This window comes from Anser cygnoides, chromosome 1 (assembly GCF_040182565.1).
Source record: "Anser cygnoides isolate HZ-2024a breed goose chromosome 1, Taihu_goose_T2T_genome, whole genome shotgun sequence".
Taxonomy (NCBI): domain Eukaryota; kingdom Metazoa; phylum Chordata; class Aves; order Anseriformes; family Anatidae; genus Anser; species Anser cygnoides.
The window spans coordinates 29,620,102-29,631,380 of NC_089873.1; the positions used below are offsets into that span (position 1 = coordinate 29,620,102).

The window sequence follows — 11,279 nt, forward strand, 5'->3', positions numbered from 1 at the left end:
TATGAACTTAAAAATGTTCAAATCATGTTTCTCCTTAGGTGCTGTTACATATTTGTGTTGGAAAACAACATAACCTAGAACACCTAGTAAATAGGTTTTATTTATGCCATTACTGCGGCATAAGAACTTACTTTTAAAAAGCTATTCAAATTCACCTCTCTTGAACATGGACCTGTTTTCAGAAAGCCTTCTGTTGTTGAAATCATGCAATTGTTGGTTAGGAAAGAAGATAAAACAGACTCATTGATAATACAGTATTTAGTTGCACTTGACTAGTATGTAGGATGAAAAATGCTAATATTAAAAAAAGACATTTTGTAGCAAATAAATTAACAAGTAAAAATCAAGCACGTTGATTTGGCAACAAGTACAAAGGCTTTGATCCCTGTTCCCTACTGATCCAGCGCAGTCCTCAGCTGGGCTTCATCAGCTCTTGAATACATTCTGCACCATCACTACGGAGTGAAATACAAACATGCTCTCACAAGCCTGGAGATTAAAAAGCTGGATCCAGACAAAAGGCCTTCAGTGTTACAGAGCTCACCTTCAGAGATTCCAGACCCAAACCGAGGGCAACATCCTCGCACAACCAGATGCACACCTCAGGCATTGGTGAAGGGTCAGTCACCTTGCAAGGGAACAGACACACTGCTCAGGATACCAGGTAGGAAGCTGCTCCAAATCCATGCATGCAGCTGCTTGCAACCAATGATACGGCAACTTAAAATTTCAGTCCTCATTAACACTCAATTTTCTCTGTAGTAATAGTATCACCATCACAGGGTACATTGAAATATTTTTGGGTTCCTACCTCAGTTACTGCCTTGAACTGAGCTAGGGAGCTGCCAGTGCTGACTTATGCCCATGCTGAAGCTGACAGAGAAACGTATCAAGCTCTGTTGATGACAGACAGTTCTATAATTAATATCTGCTGCTAAAATAAAGCAATGTGAACCTGACTTTGCCATCCCCCAGACACAAGGCCAGGATACTGGAAAACAGTCTGTGTCAGACCGTAAAACAGACAACTCGCTTCCTTTGTAAATCAAAGAGAACAGCCTGATTCAGAGATTGGCAATAGCCAGAAGACAAGTAGAAAGTTTTTGCAAAAAAAAGTTTGCTCTATAAATTGTGCATAAGGTCCCTAGATACCATGGTACTGAGTGTATTATAAATGCATGAGATCCATTAAGAGAGATGGGGAGGGGGAAAAAACCTGACGGATCAGGTTTATATTACTGAAAGCCCTAACGATTTATTCTGCCTTGCAAAAGAGTATGAAGATTTTATCCTTAGAGAAAGGCTACTTATTTTCCAGGAAGGAAATGGCAGAAGAAAAAAAGGAAAGCCAGGAGGAAAAGAAATACTAACAGTTGGGCCTGATCCAGAGCTGTGGCCAGGGGAACAGGCTTTGCAGACCTAGAGCTGCAGAGAGGCTTCAGGGCTGGTCAGTTTTGTCTCTCGCAGCTGTAGCATTACACCCTGACCTACAAACCAGGGCACCTGCATCCAGCCTGCCTGCTGAGCCTGTGCCTGACCCATACCAGCTCCCAAGCCCTGCTGGGGAAGCTATCAGCTCGCCATGGCCCAGCCTTGTCATGGCCCAGCCTTACACACCGACAGGACGGGTTTAATTTCTGGGTTCGCGTCCTGGCACTGTTTAATTTACTGCTACAGAGAAGGTTTCTAAAAGGAAAAAAAAAAAATTCAGTGCCTGAAGCCAGTTATCACTATACAGCAACAACTGGCCTAGCTAGTGGGGTTCGTGTAGTACAAGGGCAACTGTGGCTGACCCATACCTTCAGGCACATTCACACAGCAGTGTCTGCACGAAATGCCTGCTGCAGCAGCAAGGAACCTTCCTGTTTTCTGCCATCGCTGGTGAGGAAGGTGGCTTGCTTCATTTAAGCCAGGCCTCTGGCTCATTTTTACTCTTGGGCTCCACATGCTTCTCTCGATGAGGAATCAGAATCAGTAAGGTTGGAAAAGACCTCCAAGATCATCAGGTCCAACCACCCCCCTACTAACAATGTCACCCACTAAACCATGTCCCTAAGCGCCAGGTCCAACCTTTCCTTGAACACCCCCAGGGACAGTGACACCACCACGTCTCTGGGAAGCCCATTCCAATGCCTAACCACCCTTTCTGAGAGAAATGTCTCCTAATTTCCAACCCAAACTTCCCCTGAATAGTGCTACCTTCCCTGCTGAGTTCAAGGCAGGTCTCTAATACCCAAGATTCCTCAGAGAAGCAAATTCACTAAAGGCCTAGCACGTTCTGACAAGAGGTTTTATGAACATAGAGCGAGCGCAGCGCTGGCCTACACGCATGAGGTACGTGAACTACGGCCCCATTGAAAGCCGGGTGGGAAGCAGCACAGGACGTCCAGCAAGTGCCCTGCATCCTGTTTGTCTCGCGCCCAGACGTACAGAAGACGGTTTGACTTAGGGCAGGAAGTGAAATAATATTTTGTAGCGTCTGCTTGTTTGGCATAGGTGGTTAAAAACAGCATAGCTAAGATAACTATCAGGAAGGATTCCAATGACTGACGTATCATCTACCTCATCTCAAGTACAGAAAATGCACAATGGGGTGAACTCCTGTGTGGACAAGGCAGAACAGACAGGTTCCACCCAGAGACAGAAGGAAGCAGACCAGCCTGGTCCTGACGCACAAAAAAGTGTGCGCACACACCAGAATTAGCCGATGGAGACTTGTAACACATGCGGAGTATCCAGGCACCTTCAGTTCTGGGTAAGCCAACTGTCCTGCTGGGGATGCTAGACAAACTTAGCAAGTTGGGTGCTCCTGAGAACCTCCTCTGAAGTTTCTAGTTCCATTTCATAATGTGCAGCATTGAGATGATTTATGGAGTTTTGGTGGGTTTTGTTTGTTTTTATAAAACAAACAATAAAAACACGTCTCAATAGCTAGACCTTAGTACTTGTCTGGAATTCATTGCTGAGCAGCAGGTGCCCTGTGACTCTTCTGAGAAAAAATAAATAATGAATTGATGACTATTGGGAAATTGCTATGTACAATTGCACAGTAAAGAACTGCCACCAAAAAGTTAGCAGGTCTCACTTGCACTTACCCTGGAGAGAAGGTTTATTAGTCATTGCACGATGCTAGATATTAATTTGCAGCTGGGCAGCATTACTGTAGTTCATTTTCTGACTCTTTCCCCAGCTTCTCACCGGCTAACCTTAACATGGAGTTAAGCTGCTGGTCCTGCCAGAGCCTGTTGCAGGTACTTGAATTAAAGAGATAAGGGACAGATTCGTGGACAGCAGCTGCACTGAGGGCTCTGAAATACCAAGCTGCTAACCCAAGGCCAGGACTCCTCTTGTTATCAGTTCAGGTTCTCCTCCCCCTGAAAAGCCTGCAGCCCTCTGGTCTACCCAGGGAGCCATGTGCCTCATGGCTGGCAGAGCATGAGGGCATTATCAGCCATCTGCTGGAGGATAACAGGGTCTTTAAGATTCATTCGTAAAACAGAACTGTAAACTGTGAAATGACTTTCATTTTTGGGTCCACATCAGACTTTAAGATAGTCACGGTGTGACCACCAATGCTCACAACTGTGTCAGGGTGCTGAGTCAACCTACAACATCAAAATTGAAATAAATACCCAAAATATCACTTTCACGAGGGAACTCATTCCACATTCACTCTCTCTTTTCTAGTTATAGTCACTGCTCCTTAAATTTCCAGAGATCTTGGATGGTTCTTGCTATGTTAGTTACAGTTTTGATGTCTTTAGGATTTATGAGGCACTCATCTTTAGACCGCAAAAGGGAAATAAGTCAGAACCGGTCACAAAGCTGTCAGTTCACAGCCCATTCCAACTTGTCCATCTGTCACTTTTCATATAGTTGTCTTCTCCACCGCAGAAGATCTTGGCTGGAGCGCTTAGCTCAGCTACAGGTCCTCTTTCAAGCTATTAGGCTTACCCCAAAAACCCACGCAGATTGAGAAGTGAAGGGAATGGTAACACCAGCAGGTGTAGAACATCCTCCGAACTGACCTGCATTGCGTGGAAGCACCCCACTACTCTCAGGGGTGTGGGGTCATCCTGCATCAGCACAGTTCAGGAGAGCCACACTGGTGCTTCCACCAACCACATATCCCACAGCCCTGGCCATCGGTTTATCTACCAAAAAGTCATTCCAAATGGCAGCTGTAACATACTTTAAAACCAGGAATTTTAGGAGATAGGTAGCAGGACACAGCTAGCACTTCACTTCGTCATTCCACCACTGAAGTAAATCCACCTCTGGTGGGCTTTCCTCCATGTGCAGAAGCAGCACCTTTCTCTACCAGAGCTGTTTGCCAGCCTCAGACGCATCGTGGAGTAGGTCTGGGTGGAGAGGAGATGCCCACCAAGCTCACCACGGAAGGAGGGCCAGGCCAGGGCCTCTGCCTGCTCCTGGCACGTGGTGCGAAGGTGCGGTGCTGCCCCATCCCAAGGCTTCAAGTCACAGACGTGTGAGGAAAGCAAGGCACCCAGACAGGCTCCCAGGCCCCAGGCCAAGCAGAACACCGCTCGTGGAGTACTGGGAAGTGCCGAAAGCCCAGTCACAGGTGGGTGAGCAGCTTGAAACTGGGATCTGTGAAGCCTGTTCTGGAGCCAAACATTTCAGTTAGCTTCTGGAGCCCTGTTTCACCATTAAAATGGCATTTTAAAAGCATGCCGAGGGAAAGAGAAGGAGAAGAGGACAATGGACACAGTGGCACTGCTGGCAGTAAGGCACCTGACGAGTGCAGGGGTAGCAGGCAGAGCGGTTTGCTGTGACGGGGCACCATGTTCACATCTCTGCTGCAGTGCCAGGGCTTACACCTCATCTCTCCTGAGCCCCGAGGTCTGAACTCTGCCAGTGCCTGCAGCTGTTAAAGGAGTTTCTTTCCCCTCTATGCTGCTGCTGTGTCTGGCTGGAAGCCCTCAGTCCGCAGGGGGCTGCGTACCAAACCACCCAGCCCAGTGTTATGAGCTCCTCTGGGTTCAAGGGTTTCCTCCTGGAAAACCTGACCTCGTGGCGATCAGAGATCTCCAAACACATGCTCTAGACATGAGCTGGTAAGAGAGGAAAGATGTTGCCATTTGACTAGATGACTGGCTCAAATGCTCGCTAAGGGTGCTGGAAATCTGGCCTCACCTGCCAGAACTCTGGTTGCTTCAGCACAGTGTTTAAAGCTGCTTGGGATGAGGTTTCCCCACTCAGGACAGTACACAACATCTTTCCCCAAGCCAGCCCATCCCAAAGTGAAATACCGAGATGAGGCGCGGAGCAGATGTTCCACCAAGGACTTCTCTGACACCTGGGGGTGGTGGCGTCCATTCTCACTGAGCAGTCGCAGGCAACAAACTGTGACCTCCCACACCGTGGGTAAATAGCTCTCAATGCCAAGTTTGGGGTCAGAAGGAAAACGCCTGCCTCCTTGCCAAGCACCTGTTGATTTATTAGGGCAAGGGTGTTTAAGGCTCCAGAAGTAACTTGCCTTTTTGTAGAACAAATCCCATCCGGTACATCCTCATGGTGTATGCAGGAAAACAGCAGCGAGTATTTATTTACCACCCTTCATCTCAGGAAACCATGCATGAATGCAAACACAGGAAGCTGCGTTTTAAATGTCAAAGTATGCTGTAAAAGCTTCGTGTCAGCTACACTTCTCCAAACTAGAAAAATACCAACAGTTTCAATAATAACAATGTAAGAAGAAATTAAATTACTTTTCTTTCCCCTTTCTTTCATAAAGGACAATCTCCTGAAGTCAAGCATCGATACAGTAAAATATTTTTCACCAGGGCATTTTGCACATCAGGAAGAACTCATAATTTTATTCTGTGTTGATATTTGCATATTCATTTAGTCAAATCCATTTCTCCTCATGATTAAGAATGCTATACAACTGATATTCTTCTTCCCTGTACTGTGACACAGCATGTGACTCACAGCTTGGCTTCATAAGGATGCTCATGAATGCTAAAGCACAACAACTGCAGGAAAGCATACTGCGTTCCTGTATGCTCAGGCTAGAAGAAAATAGCTGTAGTGCTCTGTAACCTGGCTTTCTTCAGGGGCTGGATACTGTCTTTGATCTGAGAAAAAGATTTGCAAGAAAATATCAGGGAAACTCTCTCCACTTGTAACTCTATGAGTCTGAGGCACGTTGAAGGAGATGAGATTATCACACCTAAAATGCATCAATTTCCTATAAAGGGGACACAGACCCTGAAGACCAATTTAGGCTTTTTGCGCTTTTGATTTAAAAGCATTGAATTTGCTTTAGAAACTAAACTAACCCTATACTCAGTGAGTTGCTCCAGAAATGCACAACCATCCCTGTGGGTTTTTTCCCCACGGGTAGCCAGAACTGAGCCCTATGTTTCATCAAACATTTAGAGAGGCATCACATGCCCAGCCGCTGTCCTCCTGCATTTGAAACTTTCTTCCACCTAGCCTAGACTTTTCAAACTTGCTATAATTGAAAAGTAAGCCCCTGGCAAATATAAAATTTTAATATTATGTCACCTGAGGTGTCCAGTGAAGAAGACATTTTTTTTTTAGAAATTGAACTTGAAAAAAAGGATAACCACTGAAGCAACCACTGGAGTTACTGAAAGCCTTAGCAAAAAAGGATTTAAGCGTTGAACACAGGCTTAGACCTTAAGAACTGCTTTCATCTGTGAGAGCACGCAATGCATTCGTCACTTGTATCTATGCACTTTCCCTGAATGTTAGCTGTCCATGTTTCTCCACTTCGTAAGAAATTTTATTTCTTATTCAGATCAATGTTTCTAATTCTACACTGATACATAGCACAAGGTAATGTCATTATATTACAAGACAGTTTAATTTGCAAGTTCATTTCTTGCCAAGAGTAGGGCAGCAGAGTTCCTAATTCTAAATAAAACCTATTTTATGCCAAATATCCTTGCCAAAGCCCTCTAATGAGCTGGCACAGAATGGTTTCACAGGAACATCCTACAGTCAGCCGTGCTTTCCAGGCATTTCTGGTACCTTATGACAACTCTATTTTTTATTATCTTTTTATTATTATTTTTTTTGTAATGTCTTTGTCATTTTTTTCTACTGTTTTCCAAGAAGTGAGCAGGAGAATTTCCTCTCAACCAGCACACACATTTAAAAAAAAAAAGGCAGGTCACTTCAGTGCTTCAGTTCTGTCATGTCTGGAAATATTAAATATTTATAGCGAAGCAGTTCTGTCGCTGATAGAGAAAGCGGTCAGTGTTAGAGTCTGAATCACAAGTGTCAGCAGTAGACCTCTCATTCATACACAGAAAATAATAAAACAGTGTGGGATTCAATTGCTTCGTGCTCTCAGGAATCACAGCACAGACTTTGTTCAGCCCTAACTTGTCCACGTGAGGATCTGAGGATATGTGAAGGCCTCTCTTGAAAAATGTGTTCCTCTTTGGAGGAATCAAAAAATGAGTTCAAAGTACTGCCTTTACTATACTAATTTCTTCATCATGGCCAAATTACAAACTAGCCTCTTACAAACTCCCATTAGAGAAAGCTTTCCTTAAGCAATTAATAAGCTACAGAAGAAATCCCAGTACATATCCCTATTGTCCAGGGCATACGACACTTTCCTTCAGTATTAAACCTTACTGATTGAGGGCTTTAACATTACAGATGGAGCATTTAAAATACTCCATACTAGTTACATTATTTAATATGCTTCATACTATATCACCATCCACAAGCACTGATAGCCAAGTACAGCAAAACATTGAAAAGCAAAGGGAAAAAAGAGAAGGAACCCAAAGGGTAACGCTTACCTACTTATTGTAGAGCTTATGAAGGTCCAGTTAGCACTGTGCCACAGGAAGGAGTGAGTGCACAGAATGGCTGTGGGGTACAAGACTACCAGCACCTCTCCGTGACCTCCCTCTTCTTGAGCCTGCCAGTCATTTCTAGGTCATTACTAGCACGTGTGTAACATACCTATATGGCCTTGTATTTGCTGCTCCTTACAGCTCCCGCTCTGCCAGTGAAACAGCTTTGCCAACAGCTCCAGCAAATTATAAACAAGGAGCCATGGGCCAATATCCTGTAATGAATTTCCCTGGACACTCTGGCTGCAGCATAAAAATGTTTCAGGGCTCAAGAAGGGAGAAAAAGGTTCCTCAGATCCGGGGTGACCTACCCTCCTTGAAGAACTTTGCTCTGAGCAACTTCATATCTCTAGAGACAAGCTGCTGGCAAAGCAGCACCCCAATACCAAACCCCTAACACCAGCCTGCAGAAGCCAGTCATCAGCACCACCCAGAAACTGCTGCCTCTACTCATCAGCTACATAGCTCTAAGCAGGTTGCTGTACTTGTGCTCCACTGATACAAAGCCAACACAGCTGGTGCAGGTAGGAGGTGACCAGTTTTTAATAGGGTGGGAGGGATTGAAGAACCTTTCTCATTGTTGTTGCACTATGTGCCTTTCTTTGTTGATGGATTCAGTACTCCAAAGTGGGGTTTATCACAGTGATCTATGTGCTAACACTAAACTGTTGTGCTGTAAGGTATCCATTTCCTCCCGCAGCTACTGCACTGGGTAGAGCTGATGGTCCTCCCCCTGGAGCCCTACCTTGTCTCCCCCAGCTCCCCTGATCAACAGAGCCCTCTCCTGAATGACTGCTGAATTACTGACTGACAAGCTGCATGGCAAGGATGAAGTATGAATTTGGAAATCTGAAAGGTAAATTGCCAGACTAGAGATTTCCATTTAAAAGTCTTTGAGGGGTAAGATTTTCTACTTCAAGACATGGAGGTAGAAATTCTGACCAGCCAGAAAGATACGGGAAGAGCATTATGTGGCCTCTGATGAGGGCTGTCAAAGCAGTACTCCTGCTACGACAGGAGGGGACTATTTTTTTGTTATTAATAATTTAAAATAAATTCCACTTAAGCTGTGGCTATGCTGTCTTTATGCTTTGTGGGATTTTGAATGACTAGCTTATGAATGGCTAGTGAGAATTTTAAGACCTATTTTGTGAATCTGTCATGAAACATTGCTTATCTTTCTTTAATGAAATATAACACAAATGAAGCAGGATGGCTGTTCTCTTAAATTTCGGAAGGAAGTTTTCACTCCTGTAATTTATTAAGCTCGTGGCTGTGATTTTCTTTTAATGCTTTGTTTAATATTGTATGAGCATCGCTATTAAATGTCATGAATGTTACTATGAAACTTAATTAATATTGTAAAATATGGGGCCTGAACAATTAATGAAACGGAACACACAATTTCATGAAAACTGAGCATGTGTTGTCTTGGAGTCTTTTCAACATACAGTGTAATTCACTAAGATCTTAATTATTTTCTTTATACACTGGCACCTATATTTCATGGAAACATCAGGGAGTTTTTAAATACTTTAGATAGTTCTTTAAAAATCTGATTATGAAAACAGAAATTCTTTGGCTGAAAGTTGCTCATTAGTAGGACTTTTTTCAGTTACACAGATGCAATGTAAAATGCTTGTTTTTCTCAAAAATATAAGTAGAAGTTATTTTGCTGTAATGAACTGCACCTAAGTGGGAAGTTTGTAAACTTAAAAACAGTAAGTCATTAAATTTTGATGCTTATAAAAATTATTGCTTGGATTTGTCAAAGTCTGAGAGATCACAAGTTTCCAATTTTACAATTTGCTGCCCACTCTGTTTCAAGTATCTTGAGGACCAAGATCTTGTGGGGGAGAGAGCCCTCAGCTGGGTATCCTGTGTCAGTAGGGCCTTCAAACCAAAGCTTCAGTTCTTAATCTCATATGCTATGACCTATGCAGAAAATAACCTGTGACAGGAAGAAAAAATAAAATAAAGGCCTTATTGCAGTCTTCTTTCCAATAAAAAAGCATTTGCCTGCTCTTCACAGAGCAGGAAGAATCCTCATTTATCTCTGTTTTCCTAAGTCTTGCTGATAGTGTGACTATCTTTGATTATAACATGGCTAACCCCTCATCTTTCCCTTTCCAAACCTGAGAGATCCTGTTCAGTCCCAAAAACCCTTGCTGTCAGACATCTTGAACTACTAGGTATTGTTCAAGCATGTTCTCCTCTGATTTTTCTCTTCTCATTCAGATTTGCAAGGAAGAAGGAAATAGTCCTTGATAGCACTAATGGATCAAGCTCCATTACTATGAAAGGCAGGAAGACAAAGATGAACTTCTTGTTTTGGTGTCTTAAAAGATACATTCCCCCACCCTCTTCAGTTGAGAGATTCTTGCCTCTTCCCTGGACTGCCAACAGTAAATGGTTCCCCTCCTTGTTCTTCCCAAGTCTGACACCCTGCAGTCAGGAGTACTTGCTGTAAACTCCTGCAATGTATGGCCACTGGGCAGGTGGGCGATTTATTTATTTATTTATTGTTGTGGACTACTGACCGAGAAGAGCTATCAGCAGCAATCTTTCCCATCACCATAGCGGGGAAGGAAGAAGAGTTTTCAGAGGATGTTGGCCGGGAAATACTTGGGAAAGTCATGGAAGAAAGTTCATGCTAAGAATACCTTCAGGAAGTAAGCTACTAATTGTGCGGTGGTTTCCATTGGCAGACTGTATCTAAAAAAAAAAAAAAAAAAAGGCATTAAAAAGTACAAATGTGCTTGTTTAAGGTAAGTGGGAACTCAGCACGACACAGGCAGATTGATTACTCACAAAATGCTGTTGGCATGCAGAGGTGTAGCTTCATGTCCTGGAGCAGATGACAAGGGAGAGCTGTCTGGCAGTGTTACAGATGTACCCTTTAGCATATCCTGAAGATAGGTACAAAGTTCATTTGATGGTTACAGTAATCCTTGTAGAGCTAGGCAATTAAATGCTTTATCACCATGGCATAATTCTGTGAGTCATCTGCCATAAGTATCATCTCAAAAACTGAGGGATAAAACTGAATCAACCTGCTTTAACTGATGCCTTGTTTCTAGCCTGCTCCAGAAACTCATTTGTTTTAAGGTTTTATTACTCAAATCTAGGGTGTGTGCACACTAAAAACACCGCCAAGTTAGACAAGTTGGTTGTTGATGCCAGAATTCTCTTGAACTTCTCTCTTGCCAGCTTTGTGAACCAGAAGCTGTCCTCAGCTTTGTTGGCAGCCGGAAGAGGCTTCTGCTGGGTGCTCTCTGACAAAATTCCATCCAGCTTGTCAGACCATGAATACGATAAAAATATTGCTGAGGTCTGGGTTTTGGACAGTTTCCTAAGGAGATTACATATACACTACCCCCTTGTGTGCCTGCATATGTTCCCAGTAGCTTTTGA

General features: G+C 43.6%; 2 long non-coding RNA genes across 2 annotated transcripts; one reads left to right on the forward strand and one right to left on the reverse strand.

The window, feature by feature from the left end:
• Positions 1–317: 317 nt before the first annotated feature.
• LOC106042044 (uncharacterized) lies at positions 318–8,575 on the reverse strand. Its single transcript, XR_010829111.1, has 3 exons — positions 7,809–8,575; positions 545–628; positions 318–455 (listed from the first exon to the last, which is right to left on the reverse strand). It is a non-coding gene; the product is annotated as an uncharacterized lncRNA (long non-coding RNA).
• On the forward strand, positions 1,734–10,350 carry LOC136790024 (uncharacterized). Its single transcript, XR_010829114.1, has 3 exons — positions 1,734–2,755; positions 8,566–8,721; positions 10,104–10,350. It is a non-coding gene; the product is annotated as an uncharacterized lncRNA (long non-coding RNA).
• Positions 10,351–11,279: the final 929 nt, after the last annotated feature.